The sequence below is a fragment of the Mixophyes fleayi genome, chromosome 11, assembly GCF_038048845.1.
Source record: "Mixophyes fleayi isolate aMixFle1 chromosome 11, aMixFle1.hap1, whole genome shotgun sequence".
NCBI lineage: Eukaryota > Metazoa > Chordata > Amphibia > Anura > Limnodynastidae > Mixophyes > Mixophyes fleayi.
The window spans coordinates 83047288-83061566 of record NC_134412.1 but is presented as its reverse complement, the minus strand read 5'-3'; positions in this window follow the sequence as shown (position 1 = coordinate 83061566).

Below are 14279 nucleotides of genomic sequence, written 5' to 3'. Positions count from 1 at the left end.
CTGTTCCTTTGGTACATTTTCATTTTTTTTTTTTCCCTGCGTATGCTGCTTTTAATCATTTGCTTGATGTTTCGGTATTCACACTATATCTGTGGCATCTCCTGTATTTTCTGATATAATTGGGGTTCTCTAAGGAAATGCACAATATTTTCCTTTGGACCGGCTTGACCTATAGCAGGAGAGAGCAATGCATCTTTCAGCAAATAGACCTGGCTTGTTAGCCTCCCTGTAAATTGCATGCAACTTTTATTAGATCTGTGTTTGCCAATTTAATCATAAAGTCCACAAGCATCAGCAACTTGTTTTTTATGTATTTTCTAAAAACCAAACAGAAAACACATACAGGATTTTTAAAAGCGGTTCTACATTTCTAAGAAGCAAATTAGGTTCACTGTGTATACCCGGTTGGCAGCATGACATTAGTAATACACTTAGAGTACACAAGAAATCCTATTATATGTGTAAACTGCAGTATATACTATCTGAATAAATGATCTAGTCTGTTGTTGTTTATAATAGGTGAAGTGAGATATCAGTGTTTCCATGTCCGTTAGGTGTATTACAAAGAATAAGCCACACCCTTCAATTATGATGGATATTAGAAGTCACCACGCATTTCTGTATTAGCGTAAAAGTTCTTAGCTGTCACGACTAATACAAACGTACCTGCTATTGTTGGCACTACTCAGCAGAAGGTGCGGAATCTAACGTGCCCCTGGTATTCACCAAGGACCCCCGCAAGGAGGTATGGACTCCGCTGCAGAGGCACGCAGGTCGCGGTCCTTCCACGAGTCTAATAGCGAGATACAAGAGAAGAATAGTAGACAAGCCGGGTCGGTAACGTTCAGGTAGGTTGAGGTACACGAGGAGTATCCGGAGGAATGGTGAGACAGGCCAGGTCGGTAATGTTCTGGAGGCGAGGTGCAACAGGGAAATCCAAGAGGGGTGGTCAAACGGTCCGGGTCAGAAGGGTCACAGGCAAGCAAGAGAGGTCAGAAACAAGACTTAGAAATTGGAACACAGGAAACGCAGGTTAGACCTGATACTCTGGCACAGGTGTGTGCACAGGAAGTGCCTTTTAAAGTTTGGGGAGCCAATAGGAGGGTAGTGGGCAGCAGCACTGTTCTCAGCTGCTGCCGAGACTATTGAGTAGCGTCCCGTTGCCTAGCAACGTGACGCGCATGCGCAGAAGTCCGCGCCGGGCAGGCGGAACTTTCGTCTCTGGTTGCCTGGCAACCAGACGTGCTGGGCAGAGTCGCATGCGGCTGTCCCGAGGAGACAGCGGGACAGCGCCTGACATTAGCTTTATATTTTTATTTTTACAGCATGGTATACATTATCCCATATGCAGTTGTGGTTAACATTATTGGCTCCCCTGAATTTCGAGTACATCATGTACAATATCATGAAAAAATGTAGTAAACAGCGTTGGTCTATAGACTCATGTTTGTACATATAAGGAGAAAGCAATAACAATTTTAAAAAGCAATAGAAGTTAAAACTATAAAAAGTGAAAGCTGGCCATTGTTATTGGCACCCTTAATAATAATGGCCATAATAATGACAATTATTGGAGCCCTTTTGAGCAATTCAAATCAGCTTTTTTTTAAAAAAGAGCTAGATTAGACTGAAGTGTGATAAATTAGTCACCTGTGATCGATGGTCAGTGCTCAAATGACTTGAATTAACCAATGAATGATAGGTTTAATGCTTAAAAAGGCCACTTTTTATTCCCTGTTACATTGTCACAATGGTGAAGCCAAGAGGGCTGTCTGAGGGCATCAGAAGTGCTATTATCACCAAACACAAGACCTCTAAAGGGTACAAGGCCATCTGCAAAGACCGTGGCCTCCCAGTTTCAACTGTGCACAATGTTATCATGAAGCTCGCTGCTCATGGGACTGTGAAGAACCTCCCTGGACGTGGGGGAAAGAGGAAGATCGATGGGATAAGTGTTAGAAGGTTGGTATGAACTGTGGAGAAAAACACCACATAATACATCCAAAGAGCTGAAGGCTGACAGAACAAAGTGGAGTGATGGTTTCAACCCGTACTATACACCGCACACTAAACAAAGGGGGACCGTATGGGTGAAAGCCAAGATGGACCACACTGCTGGAAAAAAGACCTAAAAAAGAACGACTGATCTTTGCCAAAACCTCCCTAGACAAACCTTCTGGGCAAATGTTCTGAGTACAGACAAAACCAAAACAGGGCTCTACAATACAGACCAGCGATTTGTTTATAGGCGACAAAATGAAGCTGTTCAGGAGAAGACGCCCAACCTATGGTTCACCATTGGGGATGATCCATAATGTTGAGGGACTGCTCTGCTGCCGCTGGTATTGGAGGCCCTGACCGTATTGAGTGAATCATGAAATCAGAGGATTACCAATGCATTTTGGAGCGTAATGTGCTACCCAGTGTAAGAAAACTAGGTTTAGGTTGAAGACCATGGGCTAGATTTACTAAGCTGCCGGTTTGAAAAAGTGGTGATGTTGCCTATAGCAACCAATCAGATTCTAGCTATCATTTTGTAGAAGGTACTAAATAAATGAAAGCTAGAATCTGATTGGTTGCTATAGGCAACATCCCCACTTTTTCAAACCCGCAGCTTAGTAAATCTAGCCCCATGGGTCCTCCAGCGTGATAAAGACTCAAAACACACATCCAAAACCACAAAAGAATGGTTGAAAAGGAAAAACTGGACTGTTTTAAAGTGGCCAATAATGAGTCCTGATCTAAATCCAATTAAAATTTTTTGAAGGGAGCTGAAATCTGCCATTAGGGAAAGAAATCCTGCAAACATTCACGAGCTTCAACAAATTGTAATGGAAGAGAAAGCTGTCATTCCTACCAAAGGGTGTGCAAGCAAATATTAAGGAAGAGTGCCAGGGAATTAAGCTGACTGCCATTCAAAGAGTCGAGACGGAATTTTTCGGGGGTTTTTGGTGTTTAAAAGCGACCTTTCAAAATTTCTATTTTTCGTACGATTTCAATAATATTTTTCGTTTGGCATATTTAAAGATTGACCAAAAAGTTGCTTATATGCATTATTATACTAAACAACTTCTTAAAAACTACCATTTTTCTATCTTAGAGAAGAACTCTACAAAAAAAACTAAAATAGACATTTTTTGGCAACGTCCAACTTGTTCAGCCTAAATACAAAGTTCACCTTACAGGGGATGTAGCATTTCACAATCCAGCACATACTCCAATACTTCAATGTCAGGCTGCTATGGGCTGTCCTCTTTCAGGCAGGGTGCAGTGTTGCCAACGTCCCTCCCAAGAGATACCATTAAATTCAATTATTGAATTAATCATGATGCCTCTCCCTCTACTGCGCAATGACACAAAAACGCGGCTTGGCCCAGCAGTGGGTGAGGCCATGGTGATGCAAACCCGTTGCCTGTTGGCATTTCTGTTTACTATATTGAACAATGAACAGTTGATGCAAGACAATGCTAAATTGTACTGTAAATGGTTCCTTTCAGGAAACATTGTACATTAACCTCTCTATTCTTTTGTACTGTTTTACATGTAGTAGGATTATCCTGTTGCTGTTGCATCATAATAAAATATTTAAAGTTCATTCCTTTACAATGAAATATGTCATTCCAGCTTTGCTATCATTTACACCAAACTATCCAGCATTTCCCAATCCAGTATTCCAGAACTAGGAAAGTCAAAGATAACAGCCTTAAACTTTGAAGCTGAATTTTATTCTTTCAGTGCGTAGAAGGGTTGAAAAAATGCTTTTGTGCTGCTGTGGTTAATGCAGGAGCATTATAACCAATGTAGAGTTTATTATTTTCTCAGCACTCCTTTTAAGACTTATTTGTTATTTGTAGCAAAGAAACACTTGAAGGAATGAGATCATATCTGTATTGTACACTGCAGCTGGAGCCAAAATGCTTGTTTTGTTTCAGGCGGGTTGTTTGTTGTTGTTTTTTTTTATGTTTTAAATAAAGCTAGAGAAATCATTTGTACGGGAAACCATGTCCTACCAGGCGGTGAAACGCATTGTGCACAATCAGTATAGCTTGTTTGTAGTCATGTTTATGCACTAGTTTTGCAAAAGAGGAAGTCAATCATAACCCCAGCTATGGCAGTATTGTCATCCTTGTTAAGAGCTATAGTTCCTTTAAACAATCACATGGACATTTTATTCACTGTTAAACAATGCAGCAGCTGTTTGATGTGTTTTTTGGGTTATTGTTGTTGTTTTGTCTATTATTTTTTTTTACCATAGTTGTGTTCTTATCATTTTGAGAGAATGGTTGCTAAGGGATACCCACCCATGTGTATAGTTTATTTTTTGTTAGGCTTACTGATCTCCATAAAGCTTGTCGCAGCCGTGTCTGGATATGAATAGGGCAAGAATTTGTATGGGCTAGTTAGTAAATGATTAGTTGGAGTTAAAAGGGTTTTAAGTGTCCTTTAAGAAGCTAGAGCCCGGGATAAGAAACCCCTTGTTACACCACTTACAGTGGGCATGATTCGATAAGGAACGTAAATGCCGATATGTGCCCTATCTTGCGTAAAATTGCGATGTGCATGCCCAGAAAGGAACTATATTGCAGTGAGCGCAAGTACATTCAATTCATCTTCCAGTGCAAACACTTGCCACAGCTACGGTTACATGGGCGGAATGGGAGAGGGAAGGGGCATATGTTACTGTACAGTAAGGGTGTGCCAAGGTCAAGTGCACGTAACAGCGTCTGATTCAAGCTTTGGGCATTTTTAAGTTACATGTTTTTCTGCCGTATCACTTGTACCAGCTATAAAAATCCCGACCAATCATCTACCAGGCAAAATGTGGACCACCATACGCGATGACACTGACATGGAGGGCAGGGGGAGGGCTGAGCTGAGGGGGGTTGCAAAGCAACGGGGTGGTGCAGGTGTTCCTATGTTCTACTTAAACCCTGCATATGGCCAGAGTATTGTGCACACCAATTGACCAGCAAATAGACACCATATTTGTACAGCAAGTTGCTACAATATTTGTACTCTACCAATGGCAACCATATATGAACCCCATAAATACTTAGCATATTATATAATCTTATATAATGCGGATCGTTACAAACAGGAGTAGGTTCCCACCAGGCACAGATACGGACTAATATACCAAATCTGTGTCTGGAAACTGTGTCCAATGTGATGACCCAGGAACACGCTAGCCGAGGTCAGGGACCGGAGAAGTAGAGAAATCTAGCTAACAAGTCAATTTCAGGATTAGAAGAAAGCAGACTCGTTGAAGAAAATGGGGTGGTCAAGCAGGCCAAAGTGAAGCAACAGCATAAGCACATAGAGCTTCAAATTTCACGACTCAATGGCCACAAAAGAAGTTTGAGGTACAATCTGCAATTGACCCTGATTTGAAATTGTGGTTCAAAATTTGTCTTCGATGTTCACCGTTGCCCATTAAAAACAGTTAAAGTGTATCAATTTAAGCTTGATAACATGGTTAAACATGGTCAAACTGACTCAAATATAGTCAAACCTATACCAGTTACTTGAATTTAGCGTGAGTATTTGGAAAATAAATGTTGACAGTCCCTAAAAATCGGGCTGTCCCACCTAAATTTGGGCAGTTAGGAGGTGTGCATTTAAAAATGTTACTTCTTCTTAAAAATGTATTATTATTAACGATCCTTAAAATGGAACTCTTTCTTAGAAACTGTAATTTACTGTGTATGTCAACATTAATACGCCGAAGAGAAATCAATGAAAAGAATAAAAAATAATCTGAATTCAGAACTGACTAACTAGACTGGGGTGAGAGTTCGGACAGCTAAGAAACCGATGTGTCCAACTGCAGCGCCAGGGTCAATAGCAATTACTGGCGTGTGTTGATGAATCCAAGGCCTAATGCATCACAGAGGCATCAATGTCTACCGAGAGTACTTGTTGCACAGCTGCTGTGCCCACCCACTGATTGCTGGTTTGTTTATTTGTGCTTGTGTCTATCCAGATACAGACGTACAACAGATAAACTGACCTGGTTAACATTTGCTGGGAATAGCCGCTAATTAATGTCATCTACCTCCTCTGTTTCCTCGCTTTTATATTATTAGATAACGATCTGACCCCCCGTGCACAAAATTACAAGAAGACAAGTCCATCGCGACAAGGATTTTTGAACATGGCTCAACGTCATTGGGCTGTTTAAATTATTTGCCTGTTTATTCTATTGCTATGTATTTCTGTGTGGGTATGACTATCGCTTCTCCTGGTTGAGTCACAGCCAAAAAAAGAACTGAGGATATACATGGATAAAATACTGCAAGAAGCTAATTTAAATTCCAGGTAACACGCTTTGTGATCTGTTTTGTAGCCCAGACCGAAACACAGGAAATATTTGTCCTGTAATGTTTTCAGCATCTCCAGACTCCTAACTGCTATGGGTGTCTGAGGCATGCATCTGTCAGACAGCGAACAGCATAGAAATTAATACCCAAGCAAACAATGGATAAAGTCCCTTTGCCAGCACCGTCGAGACTACAATACATTACTGCAAGACATAACATTGTGTTGAAAGCATGTGCTGTTTCAGAGTCATTGGCACGCAGCGAGCCTAAATAGGAGACTTCTGTAATATTGTCACGTTGGCTCGTTTTTTTGCAAACAAATAAATGTAATTTATTTCCACCATTTATCACCGCAGTGAATATGATCAGCTCCCTTATAAGCATAATGTAATGTTTAAATGAGAGTCTTTCTGTTTACACAATTTATCACCCCATTTTCGGTATGTCAGATACCGCTAAGCATCTGTTCGGAAAAAAAAGATCTAATTTTACAGGTTTTTTTTAAAGTTTAACACTTCAATTGCTGAAATAAATTGTGTTAGAGGGTAAATGATGTAGTATATGGGATAAGGAACCTCAACTACACATGATAAGGATAATATAAAGTCACCGGGCAGTTCTGGAACTATATAAAGGCAAAATGCCACAGGCTGATCATTCTTGACTACTCTTACGGAATGTCCGGGAGAGTCAGGAATTTCAGGTAGTTCTCACGGACCCCCAGGAGGGGTGATCTATCTCCCAGATCCTGTCCACTTGTTCCTAGGCATCACCAATGACGCGATTAGCAGCAAATCACGCCATTTTGGCTATTGCACCACAGGTACGGGGCCAAACTTATGTGATTTAAAGAACCACCCTCAAAAACCACTGCCCCTTATAACTTGACCTCCCAGAGGGGAAACTTACAAAGTTGGCAAGTATATCTGAATGCTTTTATACAGTTCATGGATCTCCAAGCTGAATTATAATAGCCAGAAAATGACTTTACAGTAAGGGGTACATTATTCCTTATAATACACAGAATTTCCTGAGCACTACTGACATGAGAACTCTCTTGTTATACAGATGTTATTTGCAGACATACTGTATATTAGCATCACCTGAGTACTTCAATGAAAAAGCAATCAACCAAACTGTATCTATGTACTATGAACAAACGATGCAGACAATGCTTGTCAATGAATAATATGAATAAATGACATTAGTGAAAATGAGTTATAGAAATACTGTGTGGAATAAAAAAGGAATAATTGTAGGAGAGAAATTGGAAGGGAAAAGACATATATTTGTCTCTGCATAATAAATGCTGTTGCATATTTCATACAATGACACTTAACAGTTGCCCCATATGTTACAGGGAAGTGGTTCACAACTTGACATTTAGTAAAGCTGCTAGTTGGACCTACTTCTTCAAAATATTCTAAATAAAGAGCAGGCTATGAATGCTGCTGACTTCTCACCATTTTACAGGCTAACCATAGCTTGCATGGCTGTTTTACGGTATGGGAGTTCTTTAGAGTTGGATGTACAAATATGCAGACAGGTGTGGTCCGTTAACGTGAGTATGATAAAGCTGATAGTACTTCCCCCGACAAGGATTACCCGACCGTCACTTTTCCTACATACTTGTGAAGCCGAATGTTTATTATAGTGATTTGCGAGAATTCCGATCATATAACAGGGCGGCAGCTGTAAATGATGTAACTTTTAAACCCGACAGTATTATTTATGCTCTTAAAGGGATAATTTAAGGAGGCGCCAGGTCCGCAATGTATTTTAGTAAGGCTTTTAAATTATAGAGGCAGCGCCTCCTTAAATTACCCTTTAAGGCAACAAATAATACTGTCGGGTTTGAAAGTTACGTCATTTACAGCTGGGGAATTAAAAGCACTGGGTAAGTGACATTCAGGGGCAAACGCAGGATTTGTAGAGGGGGGGTTTCCACACCACGCCGCCAGTGGGTGTGAGCAGCATGCATGGGGGAGTGGCTATAATTTATACATGGGCAATGCTGCATGCACTACTGTTAGGTGCACGCAGCTCTCTATTTTCAAGCAGGGCCGTGTGAAGTGGGGACAGGGTCCAGCCACCCCAATTATACAGTGCCCCAGGCTTGGGGGGGGGTTTCCATGCACTAGTACCCCCCCCCCTCTCTGTTTGCCTATGGCATTATATCACTAATTCATTGTTTTAGGTGCCCTAGGTAGCCGCCTAGGTTCACCTAATAGTAGTGCCGGCCCTGTCAATTGTAAAAGACTTTTTGCAACTCTTACGAAATGCATTTCTTTTTTTAGTTTGCCCCGCTCTGTGCTTTTCAGCTGTGTATTCATATAATCAGGGAGATGTATTTATTTCATTCTTTTTTTCCCAAAGGATTTAATTGTGGGGTATGACTACAGCTACTATTTAGAATTATTAATAAGCAGAGAGCAGACTTGTGTCCTATCCTAGAGCAAAGGTAATAAGCAACAATGCAAGTTGATATAAGTACACAAATAAAAAGCACAGTATTTAGCAAAGGTCATGCACAAACTGATTACAATTCATCTGAAGGTGAACTATCCCTTTCAGGGACAAAGACAGGACTTGTAGAGGGGGATTCCCACACCACGCCACCAGTGGGCGTGACCAGCATGCATGGAGGCGTGACTATAATTTTAGACAGTACTTGGCTGCTCTCCAACTCTTCCTATCCCCATAATATACATGGGCAATGCTACGTGCACTACTTTTAGGTGCACGCAGCTCTCCCTTTTCAAGCAGAGCTGTGTGAAGCAGGAGCAGGGTCCAGCCCCCTCAATTATACAGTGCCCCAGGCTTGGAGGGGGGTTTCCAGGCACTAGGAAACTCCCGCTCGGTTTGCCTATGCCTTTAATAGATTGAAAAATCCGTTACAGTCTATTTTACTGCAGGACAATTAAATGATATCACTTATAACACACAGCTAATGCTTTAGGGAAGCTAGCATTGTTCTTCTACTGTTATATTGGATCATTCCTCATATATCTCCCAGCATCTGCATTGCGTTCGCTAAAAGACGTATATAGTCAAACATTCATTCTGAAACAGTTGGGAACAATGCTATTCCAATTCATATTGCTGGATAACTCAGTGGCAATTAATCGCTAGAATTAAATGCATCTTGCTGATATGAACAAACAGCTTTATGTTTTTTTCTATCATTGATCTTATTTCTTCCTAAAAATAGTCCCTGTTGTTTATATGTGCTGGGTCTCCGTTTCAGCGCCGTATGCATCAATTAGCAATTAGTGTGCCCCGATTATTCACTTACTGTGAATATTAGAGGTGCTCCAGCAGTCATTGTAAAATATTATAACAATCATTGCATATATCTAAAACAAGCGTTATGTTCCGTTTCTTAGGTTGTACAATGGAAACAGCAAAAGATATGGATGCCAAAGGTCTCTGTATCTCGAGAGTGTTCTTCATTTTGGAGATCTTGTTCCAGCAAGCCTGGACTTATGCTGGTTGTCATAATAATTGCCGAAGCCAGCCTGCACGTATGATGGTCATATAATAATTTTGCAACTTTAAAAGTAGAAACTATAATTTGTGAACTACACCTGTAATAGCCAATGGATGCCCATGGATGTTTGTCCTTTTATTATCTGCATAGAAACTCTGTTATCTTTACAATTCCTGCTTACACCTTCCTGGAGACATATGAAGTTGAGTAATGTCCCCGCATCATCATGGAAGTAAGACAGGCTATATAGTTAAGGCATATTTGAGAAAATTTTGGATTTAAGTGGATGGAGCAAATCAAGAGCTCCACCGTAATTCATCAGTATATTGTTGTTTTTTTTAGACCAACTCAGTAGATATCACAAACCATTACCATAAGTATTTCAGCTTTTTGATCTAGGAGAAAGTTTCCCAAACTGAGTGCTCAGGTACCCCTAACAGTGCAGGTTTTCCATATCTCTTTGCTGGAGCACAGGTGTATTCATTACTGACTGACACATTATAATTAGGACCACCTGTGGATCTGTTACAAAGTGTCAGTCAGTAATGAGTACACCTGTGCTCCAGCAAAGAGATATGGAAAACAGGCACTGTTAGAGGTACCTGAGGACTGAGTCAGACACTCATCCAGGACATCACTTCCCAGGCAAGATTTCCTTAGAATTCGGTGTCAATTTAGCTCTTTGTGTCCTTAACAATAGTGGTAACGTTCAGGGGCTGGCGGGTAAATTTTAGCCCAGAGGAGAGAGACTCGGCTCAGCAGCCTATTGGAAGAAAAATAATGCAAGTAGCCCCAGTGACTTAGCCCAAAAGTAGCCCACTTTGGGACCAGCCTTTGGGACACGGGTAGAATCTTACCAATTGGGGATATGAATTTTGGGGGGGAAACGCGTGAAATTACCTTGTAGGTGTTTTTTGTTTTTTTTTACTGAGACATTATCTATACAATACCAAAATGAAACAAATAGTTAAAGCAAGACAATATAAAGACCTATAACAGCAAATAGGAACTAATTTACAAATCAAAAAACAGCCAAGGTGCAGTACAAAATCCTTTATGATGGGGTTGTGCATTTCAAATTGCACAAGGGCAGAAAGCGCATTGATTTTGTTGTAATAGTAAGTATGTTTATTGCTAATTACAGAGTAGGCATTTGGGTGTGTCCAAGTTTGCAGAGCAGTCCAAAAATGTGTTCTCTATTTGTGGGGCAAGGTTATTAAAATGAGATAAAATGATGGAGAGTGTGCATGTTTAGGGACATTCCTTAATGTGTTATTTGCCCAGTGTAAATCTGTAAACACACAAATATAAAACACATACATTAGAGTCAGTCTGGGTGACTCTTTAAATGAGATGTTTAATATCAATGTCCTGAACGTTTGAGAGTTGACTATTCTATCATTACTGTGGTTTATGGTTTCTCCCCTCAATTATGTCCAATTGTTTCTATCAGAAATTCCATTACACAACCTTTAGCTCACATTCCGGATTATTATTTGTAACCGACTCTGAGATCTTTCCTTGCCATTATACTAGACATGTTTGATTCTACAACCAGGTTCTGTTATTTCATTTTATGATTCGCTCGGTATCTAATCAGCATTTATATTTAATCTTTGTATTTTAATATACCCTACACACAAGGGTTATTAGCTACAAGACATTTTCTTGCAATACACACACTCACATCGACCTACCGAGTTTTTAATTATCTTGCCGTGAGGTTGCTCTTGAAAAGAGTGTATTCAAATTTGAAATTTCTGTTTTTACACAGATATTAAAATATACAAAGATAACAGCTCTAAAACAGTTGGCTACAAAATATAGGTAAATATAGACTGGCAGTAGTAACAAATAATAAATCATATGATTGCAATTAATATATAAATGTAAACAATATTTGGGGTACCACCATGGGTAGTGTAGTTGCCTCTTATTTTATGAATCTATTTGTTTGCTTGTGAGAAAATGTGATCAGTCATAAATGTACCTTGACTGTGTATTTATGTGGCTACGGTACATTGATGACATTTTTTACGATCTGGAATGGTTCTTTTGATCATGATGATATTTTTTTCGAGTAGTTATTTTCATAAAAAAAACATATTTCCCAAATTAATTCTACAGTCTCCAAATATATTTTGTCATTTCTTGACGTTTGCTTTAGAGTGTGAAATATTTTGACTTCTTTTATATTCTAAGCCTACAGATAAAAATTTATTTTCTGATATGATAGTGCCCGCTCTCAACACCTAAATGATAATGTACCATTTCTCCAACTCATGGGAGTATTAAAGATTATTTAGCTAATTAGGGATAGTATTGCGGGCTATAAAGGAAGCAGAGATGGTACAGATAGGGAAAATATATATGATCAGAGAATGAGGGGTTAATAGGAAAGGGCTAACTCAGCCAAATTATGTTGCAGTGGTAGTTTAGTGATTTTATATAGTTTTTGTACATATATTACATTGAGAGAGACACGAGAACCCCTCTGCGGCCGTGTCTGCATTGCGACTGACTCAATCACATGAAACAAGCCTCCCACCACACTTTCAGCTCAACCAATAGCAAGACCTCAGCGTTTTGGATGCACTTTGTGTGTGGATACAGCAACAGCGAAGTCAGACTGTCCCGACGGAGGACCCAACAGAGTAGCGGCATTGAGACAGTACAGAGGAGACAAATGGGGAAAGGGAGATAGGCAAAGGAATTGTAAAGCGCTACGGAATTTGCTGGTGCTATATAAATAAATGCTGATGATGATGATGGATGAATAGTGAGAGTTAGTAAGTTATCAGAAATCCGAGTATGTTCAACCTTGAAGCTGGGAGCAAGAAAGAACAAATAAACTGAGAAAAAGTTAGATTCAGTAGGAGACTTGAAAATATAGTCCATCCTTTCTGGATATCATGGATATCATCCTCACTCAATACCTATGATTATTTCTGAATCTATGGTACAATTGGTGTTAATCTTTCATAGTAGGAAACAGCAGAAAAATTGGAGAAATGTTATGTCTCATTTGATAAGCAATATAGACTACCCTAAAAATATTCTATCAATTTTTAATCTTTGTGTCTTTCTACTAAACTTGTGGACAAGCTTATAGACCCATTCAAGGTTATTTCTGTTTCAACTCCTTCAGAGGTCAAGCTCTTCCCGCAGCCTCTATGCACAAAGTGCATCCTGTTCCATGTTTCTCAAGTCAAACTTGCAGCATTTATGTCATGTACCCCTGCTCATCCACCTGTTAAAGTTCAGGGGAATTAAACATTTGTAGTACAAAGCATTTTGGACTCCCAAATTGTCACGTTAGCAACAGTGGGATAGCCACTTGCTGGTATTAGCTCAACTAAGCAAGGAGGTGCGGAGTCTAACGCACCCCCGGTGTTCACCAGGGAACCCCGCAAGGCAGTATGGCCTTTGCTGCGAGAGGTGTGCAGGTTGCGGTTCTCCAAGTTAGTCACCAACGCAGTGGTATAGGGAACAGGAATGGTCGAACAATCAAACATAGCTGAAAGCGCAGAACACACAGGTGGTCCAAGGCTGAACGATAACAAGCCAAAGGTCAGAACAAGCTGTGTGGAATCAAAATGAGATGAAAAAGGGGAGTCCAGAAACCAGCCTAAGTCAGGAGCCAAATACAGGAAGAGGTGAACAACAGAAACGTTGGAGTACGTGTGCACCAATACTCTGGCCCCCTAATGGGGCCAGAGGCTTCCTAAAAGAGAGGGAAGTTAACTCTAATTGGGCGAAGGAGAATTCAGCGGTGAGAACACATCTGACCTCTGACGAGAACAGAGGAAGTGTCCCGTTGCCTAGCAACAGGAGGTGTCATATGCACGCTCATTGCATGGATCCAGATACAGGAAGAGCATCCTGTTGCTAGGCAATAGGACGCGTCCGGCCAGGAGAGGCAGGCGACCGTCCCCAGCACCTAGGGGAAGTGTGGGGACGGTGCCTGATATAAATTCTACATGGAAGATTCCTTTATCAATTGGAAAAGTTATATTTTGTATGTACGAACTTGGGAGCTTAATAATAATACTGATGATCCCAGATTGTTCCAAATCTTTCTTAGAAAGCATCCTGACAGGCATGGATTTCCTAGCAGTCACTCTTTCAGGAGGAGGGTACCGTTCCAGCCCTGGTATTATGTGAATCCCAGTGGCCTAGAGATTTGCTATAAAGAAAGTGCAATGCAAGAGACCTGCTAGGAATTATGATCCGCAGACCTTTTCCAGATTGTTAACTAGCTTGAGCCTAAAATAATACAGCAAGGGTTAATCTGATGACGTCATGATGAACATTGATGCTATGAAAGTACTGGATAGAATACCTGTGCTTAAACAATTCAGTCAGTGCAAAGATCCCTTGCCAGACTGAGTCTCCCCTATCAGTGTCTAGCAACCCTATTACCTATATCCTGATCCTGCTCTGTACTGACTACAGCTGCTAGCTGCCTG